Source organism: Gadus morhua, chromosome 21 (genome assembly GCF_902167405.1).
Source record: "Gadus morhua chromosome 21, gadMor3.0, whole genome shotgun sequence".
Classification (NCBI taxonomy): Eukaryota; Metazoa; Chordata; class Actinopteri; order Gadiformes; family Gadidae; genus Gadus; species Gadus morhua.
In genome coordinates, this window is record NC_044068.1 from 5,969,435 (window position 1) to 5,986,319 (window position 16,885).

Consider the following 16,885-nt stretch of genomic DNA (forward strand, 5'->3'; position numbering starts at 1 on the left):
CAAATAGTGTAGAGAACAGGCCTTCATTTGAATAAATAAAATGGCGATTGCTTATGTTTTGGTGTTGCTGTCTACAGAATATTTTGGTGGAAACTATGCACCGTGATATTTGAACTCTCCTGAGGCTGAAATCAATTAGAATAAAGCCAATATAGACAGAAGAAATGTTTCACGAAGATTCTGTTTTCATACAGTTGTCCTACAGATATGTACAGTACAGTACAAAGTAGGGATGGGCACGAGTAGTAAATTCCAAACTCGAGTGATCGAAGGAATTCCTCGAGGATCAATCGAGTACTCGTTAAATCAAATCTATTTTTAGAATGCAACGCATCTGCAGCAGGAATAGGCCTGACGATGAACGGCAATTACCAACCAAACATGTAATGCTTATTCTCCATCAAAACAGTCAGAGTTATCAGAGTATTCATTATTTATTTTTGCAAACGTTCAAAACACATTTTCCTTACAAAAATAAATATGCGTCTCACAATTTAAATCACGTCGAACCAAGGCCTGCGACAGTTTTTTAAAAAAACGAAACAAGTAGCCTAACCATTGCAAATAAATGATTAAAGCTGCAAATAAAACGGCAGCAAATGGACTATGGAAATACTCAGCGTTGTGATCTTCTCTACACGCCCGGGATTACAGCTGCGTCTTGCGGCAGTGAAAATAGCCGACACACTTTCACTTTCACCGTTGCTGCGGGTCTGCTTTCCCGAACTCACCGTTGTGTTTCAGGAGCATATGTTGCCGCATAGTACTTTCTGGTAGCTCGATTTCGCTTGGCATATTTTACATTTCACCTTATGATCTCCTATTTCTTTAAAGTATTTCAATTCTTCGCTGTGATTTGCTTTAACCGCCATCTCTTAACTTTTTGAATTCTGGCGTGCCTGCACACGGCACGGAACGCGCCATGGAAATGGATGCATTTAATTTTCTTTGTGCCCACGTCATGCGTTAGTGGCGCCGACAGAAAATTGATACATTTGCTTCAGAAAACTTTGTTTGTGTGTGTATATGCAAACTCGAGTTTGCCTGTCCACCAACCGAGTTCATTTGTAACGAGTAGTACTCGAGTAATCGATTCCTCACGCACATCCCTAGTACAAAGTAAGTAATTGTAGTTTGATGGTTACAGCCAAGACAAGTTGTTTGTTTACAAACTTGTTTTCTATGCATTGCTAATTTCAATTTTTTTGCAAAAGAGTGTAGTATAAACTGTTCCTCTTGGGCCTCTTGCACCCATTGGCCTCAACTACAGATCTAAAATATAAAGAATAAAAATGTTTTTTACATAAAAGATTCTGACACTGTTGGCCATATGCAACCATCTGGCACTTCGCAACAATCGCCTCAATTTTGGAAGCATGTGCTTTCGAATGCTACTTATTGTGTTGGTGGTCATGTTGTGTTGTGTTTTTGGTCATCGTTTGGTAATGAATCATCAACATGTGTGATTTTATGGCGAGACATTGTGTTTGGGACCTGCCACAGCGTTTCTCGCGAGAGACGTCGCAAAACAAGATTTGAATCAGACTAGATTACAGCTTACATGCTCAAAATACTTTAACTTTCGTTAGTCCGAACTATATGGCGGCGGCATCGGCTGCAAATAATCCCATGACGCATTCTGATGTTCAAGCCCTATAGCAGGCCTATTCAACTAGCGGCCCGTGGGCCAAATGCGGCCCCTCTTAATTTTTTTCTGGCCCGCAAGAGGTTGCATGCAAAAAATAAATAAAATAAAGGAGAAACATAGTTGCATGCAAATCAGGTTTCCTTGTGTAGGCGGTGATACTAGTCAGTATCAGTACCCCACAACCAGGAACTGGCATCACTTATTCTGACAATGTTTGGCTCAACCGATACGTGTGAGTCTAGCTTTTCTCATATGAATGCCATCAGAACAAGGGAGTGTCTCAGGATGAGCCAAACTAGGCAAACCAGTCGGTGCAATCTTTCTCACTGACTCAGTGGCTCAAAATGTCTCATCTGTACAGTAGTTCTGTTTTGTGATGATTCAAACAACATTGTTGAATTCTAAATACGTGTCCAAAATATGTGAGAACAAAATCTTTTATAATGATTTGATTAAAAGTGAAGAAGGAAGGAATGCGTCTGACAAGTTTATTCCATGTAGTAGTACTATATATATTAAGTTAACACTACTTTAAGTAAGATTTATTTGTAGCGATTCATTCACGTAGTTTTACTCTGTGTGGCCCATGAACCCCCAGTGGTTTTCCTTTTCGTCCCACTTGTTAAGGAGGTTGAATAGCCCTGCCCTATAGCATCCTCCCCGATTCAAGTCCCAACCAACCGTTGAGCCCACGTCCACGAACGGCCCATCAGAAAGGCTCATGTAGACGGGCAAGAGGCACACACAGACGAGCCAAGCAAATCAAACACAGCCCTTCACCATCTGTGGTGTCCCCTCCTGGGGACCATGACGTGCACACGCATGCACACATAGACACTCGCACGCACACGCACACGCACACACACACACGCACACGTACGAACCCCCACACACACACGTACGAACACGTATGAACCCACACACACACACACACACGTACGAACACACGCACTTACGAACAAATGCACTCTGACACAAGCGAACACACTTAGGAACACAGGCACTTACGAACACACACACACACACACACACACACGTACGAACACACACACTTACGAACACGTACAAACACACGCACACACACGTACAAACACATGCACATAGGAACACATGCACTCACAAACGCACACCACTGCAGCCATGAAAAATACCGAAATACACACTTCCTGTAGGGACCAGGCACTGAGGCCAGGCGGTTAGCCAATTACATAGAGAGAAGGGCTAAACAGCCCTAACCCAATAGAAGACAACATCCAATAATGACTAACCAAGCTTGAAAGATACAGGCTTACTTGCGTAGTGACCAAATAAATCGAATTGAGGAAACACACAACAACAAGGACATTCCATTTGGACTAATTGCACAGTATTGTGTTGCGTTGTCAAATGTCCTCCTTTCCAGAAGGTTGACGTTCAGGGAATAGCCATCAGTCTCCTCAAGGGATTCTCCTGAAGTAGATGGGAAGACCAGAGCCCCCCACAGAGAAAAAAGATACCACAAAACTAATAAATATTCATAGATTTATGTTACTATTTGAACTACCGATAAAATGGCATCATTAACCAATACGTTCTTTTTTAAGTAGTTTGAAGACTTATAATACAAATTTTATTATTTAGATCCAGGGACGAACTGGGATTAAACAAAGGCCTTGTGGGGCGGTCTGATCGTTCAGATTCAATCCACGGATCAGTTCAATTCAAATGGCTGTGTGGGTCACCAGAACTAACAGAGGGCCGGTCCGGCTTGAGTTTTGATTCTGGGCTCTTAATCCTTGTTTGGTGCAATTCCCACCAATCCTCAAAAACACAGTGTTTGACATGGAGTCAAACAGTGCAGCTAGGCTATCGTTTAAATATCTGTGTTTACAAATGTACAAAGGAATGTAGTGGAAGGAAACTATTACACTTCCCATAACTGTAATGTATACTATTGAAACAGTTTATCCCATGTACAAATATTTGTGTTGTTTATCCTCATCTGTCGTCAGCCCTTACAATTATAGACTTTGTTTAAAAAAAACTTTTTTCGTAGAAGACTAAATATGCCTGCATAGAAACATTCAAAAAACGATGTAGATAAGTACATAAGTCTCAATTTAAAAGCATGTCCATGCACCAGAAAAAAATGCAATCCCGCATAAATCCCTAAATACAGTCTACGAGTCTCAAAGCTGGATAGCTCCGTTCCTTTCCCCTCTCCATGACATTTACTGTACGCACACGGGTCGGAAAGGAGACATCTTTACATGCGTGGCGGGATGATGAAAGCGTTTCCGTAAGGCGTCAGGTAATTCCGACGACATAAGCCGAGCAGCCAGCCATTACACAAACATCTCGGAAGAGAGTTCAAACGTGAAAGTAACTTTACCTGACTTTCAAGACCAAACATTTCAAAAGTAAATGCCAGTTGTTTAAAGTGGGGTGATGACAAACACTTAAGGAGGTGAAACCGGACCTAAAGTATAGTCCAGAAGAGTACCATTAAGAAAGGCGTTACGTTGAAAAAAGTGGGTTCAATTGACCAATGTAACATATACACATATCTGTCTGCCTGTGAGGTCTTTAGGGCTAAATAAACTACTTCCATGTTTGCTTGAATCGTCAACCCAGATGCATATGTTTCCAGGTCTTCACTCTTGCCAATAATCCCCCCTTGCCCCTTCCCCCACCAGCTCTACTGATGATTTTATACTTTTGAAATATGTATGAATATTTCTCAACCAGGTCACAAACTATTTCAATCAGTAGGTTGAAGTCAAGTGCAGAGGAAGAGACAAACCGACTGACGATATCCGCCTGAGGCAATATTTGTCCTTTGTATTCAACATCTGGAGCATTACGTACAGTATGTATGTATACATGTATTAAACTGTTTGGAAAACATTTGTCCGATTTCAAGTTTGTCTTCCCTTGCGGCTTTTGGAACACAATGAAGGAATAAGCTCCGGCAATCACAAGGTATTCACAAATGGTTTTTATTACGATGCTCTCCTAAGTAGTGAATAGCAGGAAAGCCGCTCAAGAAATAGATACTGTTATGTTTTTAAACCAAAGTATTGGAGACGTATACCTTAGCCATACCTTCCTCTGCCTTGATCCTATCCTTAAGAAAATGACTGAAACTTGAAGTTCACATCACATCTTTGCTCCTTTGAATGCCGTGGGACAAGCAAATAAATGAGTGAGCTGGAGTTGCCAGAATGTCCTTATTAAAGATGATTTTGTATAAAATTACATTTATTCAGTGTGTTTGTTGTCTAGTTCAACCTCACCAAAAAACGAATAAAACGATGAGAAAATGATATGAAAACGGCCCCCAAACATCTCGTCCAAAAGTACAAATAACAATCTCTGGAGGACTGGATCCGACACCCCCGCTAATACCCGTGCCTAATGAAATTCCACAAAAGGCAGCGTTCCTGCGCTGTTATCTCCGTTTGGCCCACTATCAGGGACAGAGTGGCCCCCGAGAGACCGAGAGAGAGAGGGAGACGAGCAGCCCCGCGTCTCAGGACAGGCGCACAACGCGTTCCTAGAGAGATCCACTCCTACTCACACACTCCCTCTTCCAATTTCAAAAGTCAATTTGGACTATTTTTGAGAGGCCGGGCTGGACCTCGGAGCGTTTCAGGACAAAAGGAAGTTGAAGGATTACGTTGACAAGGTAACGGTTCACAACGGCGTGCAAAGAAAGGACTCAGACGAGAGTGCTGAGTGGCTCAAGGAGTCCCGAATACATCTTTTGTTTATGGGTGAAGTGCGTTATAGTTACCCGTACTTCAGTTTAAGCTCCAGTAGGGAAAACAAAACCTGACAGTGTCTGAAGAACCACCTTTCATGCCAGACCACACAGTCCAATTTGTGCGTTTGTTACTCCAATGCGAAACACAAACACCTCCTCCTTTCTGTTTGGTTAGGTGAGGAGGGGCGACGTTTCGGGACAAACAGAGAGGAGAAGAAATGTGGACAGGTTCCAAGGTGTACAGAAAACCCCAGAGGGTCTGCAGGTTTAATAGAAAGCTCGGGCTGAATTAGCTCAATAGAATTGTAATTAGTTAGCCTTCGTATTATACCCTCTCAGTAAATACTATGTGCAAATTGAAGAAGGATGCCCAGGTTGTGTTGTTAGGATGAATTACACGATCCCGTTCCTTCTCAGGTGCAAACCGGTTTACGTGCAGGGTGTACGGCTTTCTTAGTGTCTCTGCACACACAGACACACCTCTAATCCAGGTGATCGTGATGCAAAGACACAACCAGCCTGACATTCCAACTAAAAACTGCAGCTGTCGACAACCAGGGTTCGTTGGTGGTGGTCCTCTTTTAATAAGCTGTGAGCTCTAAGCGTGTAATACTGTGTTCTCAGAGCATTTCCCGAGACACCGGCCCCCATGTGCAAACAGTGCAATCCATGTGGCTCCTTCTGCATACATCCCAACCCATTCACCGACTCCTATATGTATATGCATATCGTCTGTTCACTTGGTGACGGAGGAGTGAGGGGGCAGGGATTGGGAGGGGTGGGGGCACATGGGTAAACACACTTAGCTTAACGAGCGACAAGATCCGGTGTGTGTGCATGCATGTGTGCGTGTGCATTTCGGCAGTGTTTGATCTGATTATGATTATTGGTGGAGGGGTGAAGTGGGTGGAGGGGGGGGGGCTGGTTGGAGGGGACTTGATTACTGCTGCGATGGTCGCTCCACTAAGTGACATTTAGGCTCAGAAAAAATACCGTTTTTTGTGTGCGCGTGCGTGCGTGTGCGTGTGTGCGTGTGTGTGTGAAGAGGGATATCGATGTTTGTGTTTAGGTCATTTTGTCATGTGTGTGTTTTTTTTCTAAAGCCAGTACGAGAGAACAAACAAAGAGTTAAAGGATTGCATTTCAGCCGTTAGTTAAAGGATTGTTCCTTCTCTGTTACACCGAACTGACAGTCTGACTCGTGAGAAACAGTTTTGGTAAAATGTGTATAAGTTCTTTACTGTTGTAATGAATGATTATATTATTATTATTGTCTCTATAAAATTGGTAAAAAATTTGTATCGTAATTATTATTGCGTTGTTGTTTTTCTTATATAAATTTTAAAAAGCTAAAAACCATTCATTTAAGTCTCAACAATAGCAGATAAACATGCACTGCTCACTACAAAACAATACTTGGCTTCAACAATCATACCAAAGCATGCCAAGAGATCTTTTCTCAAGGAGAGTAAAAGCTGTGAAGTAAAAACTTCACAGCTCAGAAATAACATTTCACAGTTAATTAGCAACTTTCGATTGCTAGGTCAAAACACATTAAACAACACTTAAGATGCACGTGCGCTTGTGACCTCGGAGAGTGCCAGCCGGGACAGCTCTGAGCGAGAAGAAATTAAAGAGATCTGTTTCACATAACTGCATCAGAAGGGAATCTTTAATGGAGGGACCCCCCAACTGAACCACTCTCTGAGCTCATTTAGCCTTCGTATCCAAATCAGATTTACAACAACAGCAATATCGCCTTGATTGCAATAAGCTTGTTAACAAATTCATATATCTCAAAAAGATGTTAGGTTTGTGTCCCCATCTGAATTTCCCCATTAAAAAGTTAATTAGAATATCGGCCAACGTGTTAACCCAAAAATTAAATAAACAAGTGGATTATTTCCCCACAAACACAAGGGTAAGAGAATATAAATTCAGTCCAAGTCAATTACAGACTCGATAAATTTATACCGAGAGTCAACCAAACACTCATTTTAGTTGCAGTGCTGGACAGAAACACACTATTGCAGAGATAAGAGTTTTGTTATGTACAATAACAGGTTTCTTGAGTAAGGCCAAGTAGATGTTATGCAACTCAAAGGGACCAACAACACTCAAGCCACATGCACGCGCACGCACAACCCCCCCGAATGCCCACGCACGCACACACTAAATTACCCTGCTTTTTCTTTACCTTATATAGCGAACCATCTCCAGGGTTACTGCTGGAATTAGCAGGATGTGATGGGAACGTCTCTGAGGTATACACACGTGCACACACACACACACACACACACACTCAAGCACACACACACACACACACACACACACACACACACACACACACACACACACACACACACACACACACAGCTACGGTACAACTCTTAAGCCTACTTCCCATCCCTCAGAGCATACTTTGATATGCCTGTGTGTGTGTGTGTGTGTGTGTGTGTGTGTGTGTGTGTGTGTGTGTGTGTGTGTGTGTGTGTGTGTGTGTGTGTGTGCACGTGTGCATGTGTGTGTTTGTGTGTGACTTAGAGGACAGGGAAGCCACTCAGCTGGAAAAGGGAGGGAGGGAGGGAGGGAGGGAGGGAGGGAGGGAGGGGGGGAGGGAGGGAGGGAGGGAGGGAGGGGAAGGGTGAGGGGGTTAATGGGAATGTTGAGGGTTGTCCCCGGGTTATCAACATTCAACATCAGAGCTATTTACAGAACGCTCTGTGACTGTATAGTGTGTGTTTATGAGAGTGTGTGTTTGTGTTTGTGTGTGCGTAAGTGTGTCTGTGTGGGCGTATGTGTGTGTGTGTGTGTGTGTGTCTGTGTGTGCGTGCCAGTGGCTCAACCAACACATACACAGGGGGGGATCCCATAAAGTACGGAAGTAGCGTGCACTTGGCTGTGGCCTATACTTCAGCACACTTGGCCCCTCGGTAGCAGAGTGGCTATCCCGAGACCGCCGTACATATTCAACAGACGCACAAAGTGTGTGCGCAGCCGTGTCACGTTTCATGAAGGCGATTGTTTTTCTGGATGGTTTCCAATGTTTATTTCTTCTACATCGCTATGGGACCCAGCCGTCTTCCGGCCCACATACATAATGGCTGGTGTTAAGCTTGTTAGATAGCACTAGTTGCGAACGTACATGATGGATCTCTAGCGAAAAGTCTTCCGTTTGACTTGAGTTTGTTTGATGCAAATTCCCGTACTGTCATTCATCCTCAACTCAACATGGCGTTGCCATTCTTGCAGTCGTTTTTGTCCTGTAGCCTCGGTTAATCCTGAGTCATAGACACTTCTATTCAAATCCAACCGAAAACACAACCATCAGACGCTCAGTCTCCACCATCCGCTTAAAACTAAATTCACCTTTTCCGCAAACCCTCCAGAAAAAAAAATGGATTTTCCTTTCCGTGCTTCGGACGATTAACCTCAAAGTAAACGGTTGGAGGAAGCAAGCGATGTCCCCACCATCCCCACCATCCCCCAAGCCCCCCCCCCCCCCCCCCCCACTGATTCCAGCGTGGGGCGTGTGAGGACACGTTATGTAGCGGCCAGCCCGGCGTTCAGACCTAATCTCGCGGCGTTATAAATGGATGCTGTGTGGGGCCCGGAGGTGAGGCGAGGAGCTGGCTGGAGGCCACCCAGAGGAAGCAGGGCTAATTTGTGCGCTGGGAAGTTAGGTAACTTGGTCGGGGAGGGAGGAATGCCTGTGGACTCAGAGTATCAAATTATCCCAAAATGACTCCCGTTACATCACGGCCAACAGACTGTCCCTGTTTCGCTCGCTGGCCATTGTGTGCGTCTGTGCTTTTGTGCGTCCGTCCTTGTGTGTGTCTGTGCGTGTGTGCGTGTCTGTGTTTGTGTGCATCTGTGCTGTGTATGCGTTTGTGCTTGTGTGTGTCTGTGCTTGTGTCCGTCTGTGATTGTGTGTGTCCGTGCGTGTCCGCGTCCTTGCTGGTGTGCTTGTGTGCGTCTGTGCTCTTGTGGGTCCATGTTTGTGTGCTGGTGTGCGTTGTGGTGTGAAGGGCTCATTGGAGACCAGATTGAGTGTGGTCGAGGGTTAGGTTTCGCCCCGGTGAGTTCACCATGACTTAAGAGGGTAAGGGGGCTGACTTGGGCCAGGTATGCCCCAACATGGTCATGAAAAAAAATAAACACACACACACAAACACACACACACACACAAACACAATGACAAAACAGATACACATTGTGGAGTGTGTGTTTATGATGGCTGGTTTAAGCAGCCTGCCCTGGCCTGAGTCAGACTGATTGGATTCTGGGGCCGGGTGAGGCTGCACTACTGTTGTTCCTCAAGAAATCAATGTGCAACAGGTCAAACCAGCCATCACCACACACACTTCGGGAGATCTCCTGCACGGCAGCATGGATCACCTGCTTCATGTATTCATTATTATAAAAACTCTACAATAAAGCAGATCCAACACCATAATCCTGTGTTCTTGTAATGGAGGAGCCCAGAAAGGCCACCTAGGTGGCGTGTAGCAGTGGTCATAGTTACACAAACACATGTATATCTGCATGGTCTGGTAGCGATATTTTAATGATTTTTATGGATGCCACTGTTTATCCCTCTGCTTTAATTGAACCTCGAATGTTTCTTTTTTTATGAATGCGTCATATGTTACGTGAAGCCGAAGGCAAGTTTCCTCCTAGTGGAAAATAAAAATATGTATCCATCTATTATATACAGCCAAAATGATTTAAACGTAATGTTATTGATTAGGTTGAGTGCTATTAGCCTTGTTCTATTGGGCTATGATTTGTAATGTAATAAAGAGAAAGCACAATGGTGGAAGACATAAATAAATGCTCTGCTACAGTAGAAGAAAATACGAGAAAAGAAAAACCCATCAACACCGTTGCCTCAACCGGGGAAACCCGCCTCCCTCTCATGATGACCTGACTCCTGCCTGGAACCCAGAGCGAATCATAAAAGCCATTCATCGTGACGATCAATCTACTCCCTCTGACTTGATCAGGTTTCCAGCGTTCCCCGCAGGCTTCGGCTAACTCAATCGTGGCCTGATCGATAGCATTGTAGCGCAGGGGCTCGACTAATGTTCATTTGCAGGATGAATTAGCTTACGTAATAAGCTTAGCTAAACGAGTGTTCGCCACAGTTTAGCATTGTAGGACAACAGACAGCCAAACGCAACCAAGCAAAGATGTTTCCTGAAATGACAGTTTATTGGACATCAGGCGTCTGGATGCGTTCAAGGAACGTCCGTAAACTACAGTATCGCTTTAGCATGAATCCTGTCAATATGGAAGATGGAATAATACATGGTAAATGGACTGGTAAATGGTCTGCATTTAAATAGCGCTTTTATATAACCAGCTGCCACCCAAAGCGCTTCACATCATTGCCCGAGCATTCACTCATTCATGCAAACATCCGCACACCGACGGCATTGTCAGCCGTGCGGAGCGACAGCCAGCTCGTCGAGGAGGAGTTAGGTTGAGGCGTCTTGCTCAGAGACACCTCAACACTCGTGGTCACCAGCCAACCGAGCTACATGCCACCATACGTGTGTTTGAGGGAGTCAAAAGTGTTTTAATAATAACATAATAAAAAGGTGAAACGTCGTACACACTGACCTCTCTACTCTGTTTTTCCTTGACAAAGCCAACAAAGCTATAAACGTTGTGGTGTATGTGCTTCCCTCTTCCATTCCGTGGAGGATTCCTACTGGGGTTTTCTGCCTTTGTTTTGTTTCCTGTTTAGTTATTTGTAGTGATGCTGATACAACACCAGTTGTTTATTTTACGTAAAGTCCAACAAATTGAAAATGTAGGGGAAAATAGAGCTAGAAAAACATAACATCTCCGGCTCCAAGCGTTTATTTACAGACGACCGCGTCTGTTTCGCACACCTGCCTCAGTCAATAACAATGGCTTCCATGAACAAAATCAAAGGATATAAATATCCGATCTACTTTAATGTGATTAAAGTAGATAATTATATCCTAGGTGAATGAGTGTACAGTATTTCAATTGTGGGGGGTCTTCACTTGTAAGCCATGGAACATAACATCAGAAGGTTCCGGACTAACTATAAACCCCCAGCGCAGGGGGCGATCGCACTCGGGGTCAAATGACGATTCGTACCCGGGTTTGGCTGGATTGTTTGTGCTTTCCTTCAGCGCGGACATGAGTGATGATAGTGATGGTTTACAGTGGCTGTCTTCCTATCTCCTCTTCACCGCAGAATTATACATAGTCCCTTCACTTCTTAAACTTGGCCCGTTTTTCACTGCTTTGTTTTGGATTCGTCGGGATACGTCCAAATTCCCATGACGTCCGTGGATAAAACGACACCCAAACCTCTGTTTCACCAGGTTACCAGAGGGAGAGAGAGAGAGAGAGAGAGAGAGAGAGAGAGAGAGAGAGAGAGAGAGAGAGAGAGAGAGAGAGAGAGAGAGATTTAGAAAGGGAAAAAGAGACAGAAAGACAAGAGAGAGAGAGAGAGAGAGAGAGAGAGAGAGAGAGAGAGAGAGAGAGAGAGAGAGAGAGAGAGAGAGAGAGAGAGAGAGAGAGAGAGAGAGAGAGAGAGAGAGAGAGAGAGAGAGAGAGAGAGAGAGAGAGAGAGAGAGAGAGAGAACGAGTGAGAGAGAGAGGAATGAGGAATGGAGCCAGACAGAAGGGTACAAAAACTAAAAAAAACACCGGGGAAAAAAGGAGATCCAGAAACATGGGATTTCTTCTGTTGCCCAAATAAGTACCTATTAACAGAGGACATGTGCCCTGTGAGAGCTGATAAGGCACGCTGGGGGAACGGAGTGCTTTTCTCCAGCCGCTGAGACAGAACATGTCCATATAGAGAGAGAGGGGAGCTCTGGGGAGTAGGAGAGGCAGAGATAGGGCCAGGGGGTTAAGTGATTCCCCAGATTTTGCAATCCCTGCTGGGCTAAACCCTCAATACACGGACCATCCCTATGGATCTATATGCTGCTGAAGATGGGAGCGCCCCGACCGGATCAATGGTGCAGGGGTTACATGCTTTGAAGGCTGCCTTCGTGTGTGTGTGTGTGTGTGTGTGTGTGTGTGTGTGTGTGTGTGTGTGTGTGTGTGTGTGTGTGTGTGTGTGTGTGTGTGTGTGCGTGTGTGTGTGTGATGTGCTTTAGAAACACTCAGAGATGAAAGGGCCACAGGTCATTTATCCTGTTCACCTTTATTCCTTTCTAAGCAACGTTTCCTCTTGTGGCCCTCCCTCCACGATGTAAAGGTAGGGAACTGGGTGGACGGGGATGGTAGGTGGCGTAGGTGGGGGGTGGCCTTGTTTAAAAAAGAAAAACCGTAACAAATAAATAACCTACAGATGTTGTTGCTATCAGACACCGCTGGTTTCCATGGCAACCCCATGGGGCCAGCAAATAGCCTATAGCTCCTAGCCAGGCTGTTGACTAATGCGTGGACATCTGTGTGGTATTTGTTTGTTAAGGGAGGTCTTTTGCTTTTTTTGTGCGTGTGTGGACACGCAAGTGCAAACACATTCAGGTCTCAGATTGGGGACCTAGCTTTTATTTATAGACCCCCCCCCACCCCTTAGGCTTAAGCAGGGAACACATAGCTCAAAACAGAGTATTTTCCCATCGACAGACAAGGGTCACACACACACACACACACCCACACCCACACCCACACACACACACACACACACACACAAACATACAAACAGCTATGCAGCCATTGGGCCATTGGATCTTGTAAACAAGACCCCTGTGATCAGCACTCACTTACAAAGAGTGAAGAGCTTCACACTAGAGTTGCTCTGTGATGTTGATCTCAATGTTGATGTTTACGATGTTGAAATACATCCCAAATGAAGCGCGTGGGACAACATTCCATTAACATGGAAATGAACGTCTCTTTGAACTGTGAATGAAGCTCATAGGGATGGGGAAAGAAAGTCGATTTGTGTAAGAATCTCCATTCTTATCTTCTTTGATGCTGCATCGATTTCAAACTAGGGGGGGGTCGATTTTAAAATAGTTTGTAATGGCTAATGATCACAACTGGTGGTAAAATAGGGGAACTTAAACAAATCACTTCATGCCTTATGTCTTATAATTGGATATCAATGATTTGTGAATGATTAGTTAATCAGTCACCGAAGGCTTATAATTGACATATAACATTATTATGAATTACTGACTGGATTTGACTGATGCTTTAATGCCAAACCATAGATGGATATTGAGTGCAGGTATGGGTGACTAAGAAGCAGGTTGGGTTTTGTGTGTGGGCGGGGGGGAGTAGGTTACTGGATCAACATATTGTGTGCGTTAGGGAGTGTGTAGTGTTCTTACCGGGTGACACACAGAGGGAGATTAAACCAAGGGAAGAGACGCGCTGGAGACTCAGGACGGCTCTGGAGGGAGAGAGACAGCGAGAGAGAGGGAGAGAGGGAGAGAGGGAGAGAGAGAGGGGGGAGGGAGGGGTGAGATGGAAGGATACAAAAGAAATAAAGACAGAGACAGGTGTTAGCAGAGAAATAATTTGCACCCATCCCGTTTTTCCTCCAAACCGTCGCACTGACGATGTCTGTGATAACACTTCTGGTGCCTTCAGCGGTGGCAGTGACGCAGGGACACACGTACACAAACACACACGCACACGGGTCTACACGTATGCACACACAGACACACACATTCAGTCACGCAAGGACACACACACTCTAGACTGCACGTATGCATGCAAGCACACACGCACAAACACACACGGATATACACACACACTATTCTGCAGTACACATATGCACACTCGCAGTCTAGCAAGGATGCCCACACAAATACACACACACACACTATCTTGCAAATAGCATACAGTACACATCAACACAGTCACGTAAGGACACGCAGTGGTACACAAGGACACACACAGATAGATACAAAACACAAGCACACATTTTCACAGGACACACCAGACACACACTATAGTCTGCCCATAGTTACACACACTCATGCTACATGTTTACAGATACACCCACACAGAGGGTGTACACACTCTCTGCATGGAAGCACAAAGAGATGAGCATGTGCAATGCATACGTAATAATCACTATGGTCCCATCAGTCAACCCGCATTGATCAGCGGTATCTATCTTCTGAGAACTTTCACCAAATCTTCAGCTTCTGTCAGGAAACTGCTTTCAGAAGTAAGGGGATTTGCCCAAGAAAAATCCTCTGCCAAATGATAGACACATAATGTCCAAGACGTACGCAATCATGCCTCCCAAGACAATTAGGCTATAACAACGATGCACAACATAACAAGTGTCGCTTGAGAAATGGAGAACTAAATAAAAGGAGGAGCAAACAAACAAAACAAAAGGAATAAAGATTTTAATTCAAGAATAATCTTCGGAGTAATTATATGAATAACCCCTTATTACTGGACAATCGCAAGGGCCATTTTTGTTTTGAAGACGTGGAAATGAAAAGCAATTTATCACCTACATAATGGGAACATATATCTCTGTAATAATATATTCATATCGGTATTCACCACACGGAAGATTACACTCATTTCTGTACATAATAAATACATGAAACAATTAGGTAAACATTTCTCAAATTGCAATTAAGCATGCTTTAAAGAGAAAAAAAACATTAGAATAAGAAAATAGACTATTTATGTTAATAAAAAATAGTAACATATATGTATTTATCTTCATTTAAATTTTATTATAACTCACAAAATAATTGAATGGATTCTACAACGCACATGGAGATTCTTCGGTCGGAGCAGAGCATATCTGGAGTCCTGCAGTTGTGTACGTGACACCTGTGGGCGTGCACGTGACACCTGCAGGCGTGCACATGACACCTGCGGGCGTGCACATGCTCCCAATAGGCTCTCAGCCACTTGCCCCCGCATTGTTAACGCAAACAACAACGGACTCTCCGCCGACCCCATCACCCTCTTGAGAGGAAAGGAAAGGGGTGTGGCTTCCTCTTGGCTTTGGGCCCCACGCTGCACAGGGCCGGGGCCTCACGTGAAGGGCCACTACGCTTTGTACTCGGGTTGCGTCAACACGGCTCGCCTGCCTGCACGCCGCCCATGGTTTATAGATGGAATCATCGCAGCGTAACGGCCTGTCCGCCCCCAGAAAGAATGCTACTCGAGTTTAGAAGAAATATGATAAGGTAACGTCTGTCGACCCGGGGTTATGTCGACTGGCTGGAGAGGGGATGGTTAATTTAATACAGGGAGATATGATCTTTCATTGCCGAAGAAAAAGGGGGCTTGAAATATATATATAATTTTTCAACTTTCATCCGGGCGTCCCTTAAATTACTGACAAATGACTAATCAACCAATTTCTTATTTTTTTTTTACATTTTCATAACCAATTTCCGACGAGGACTACCGCCTTATAAATATCATGTTCAAAAATAATTCGAGAAGACCACACCCCCCCTCCCCCTAAGTCCTAGGACATCCTCTGCCGATCTCATTTCCCTGGCTCGGATGATCCATCCCTGGACCTCATCCATCCATGTCTCCCTCTCTCTCTCGTTCTCTCTCTCTTCCTCTCCCTCCCATCTTCTAATACAGCTCAAGTGGTCACAACAACAGGTCAGCCGCCTTTCAACAGCCTCTCTTAACCCCTACCCCCCACAAAACACACACACACACACACACACACACACACACACACACACACACACACACACACACACACACACACACACACACACACACACACACACACACACACACACACAAACACACACACACACACACACACACACACAGTATCCGGGGGGCTGACATAAAAAGATGGATGGATGGAGAGAAAGACAGTGAGTGAGTGAAAGGGAGAGAGATGGTTGGCTCTGCACCAAAAAAGGCTATCCATGTCTACTCTATAGTAGCGTATTTATGTCGGGATGAGCATTTCAGTGGGAACTTGGCAGCAGGCCACCGCAGAGGAGGCACACAGGGAGAGAGACGGAGAGAGAGGGGAATGAAAAATGGACCACATGGAAAATTCTTAGAAGATCTTTCGCATTTTCTTTCGCTCCTAATTTAAAAGGCTTCATCTCTGGTGGTATTCCCAACACCACGAGCCCTAAAAGACCATTCAAACCAGAGCCCATTCAAGATTGTTATAAATTGTATGCCATTCACAAAATAAGATGGTCTTTGAGTCCGTGTACACACAGTAATCCCACAACCCACGTTGTTTATGTGGCAATCACATCCTCCACCAACCACAAAGCCACCAATAGCGTATCGAGAGAATAGGAAGCAAGAACAACGTGACGCAATACCTCTAGGGCGTAAACAACGTGACAGTGATTAGCATAAATATAACATCACACCTCTCCCCCTGAAACAACCTCACTACTCCTGTTGCTCGCCCATGTGGGGGCTTAACATATTCATGTGTGCGTGTACACATGAATGTGCCCGTGTGTGAGCATTCGCTTCCATGTGTTTGTGTATGAGTGAGAGTG

General features: G+C 44.6%; 1 protein-coding gene across 2 annotated transcripts in view; it reads right to left on the reverse strand.

The window, feature by feature from the left end:
- The window catches only part of plcb4b (phospholipase C, beta 4b), a 78,621-nt gene that overhangs the window by 48,109 nt on the left and 13,627 nt on the right, over positions 1–16,885 (reverse strand). For both annotated transcript variants that reach the window (XM_030345550.1, XM_030345548.1), the window contains exon 3: positions 13,730–13,791. The gene's annotated coding sequence lies outside the window, so the exon portion shown is untranslated. The remainder of the gene's footprint in view (positions 1–13,729; positions 13,792–16,885) is intronic.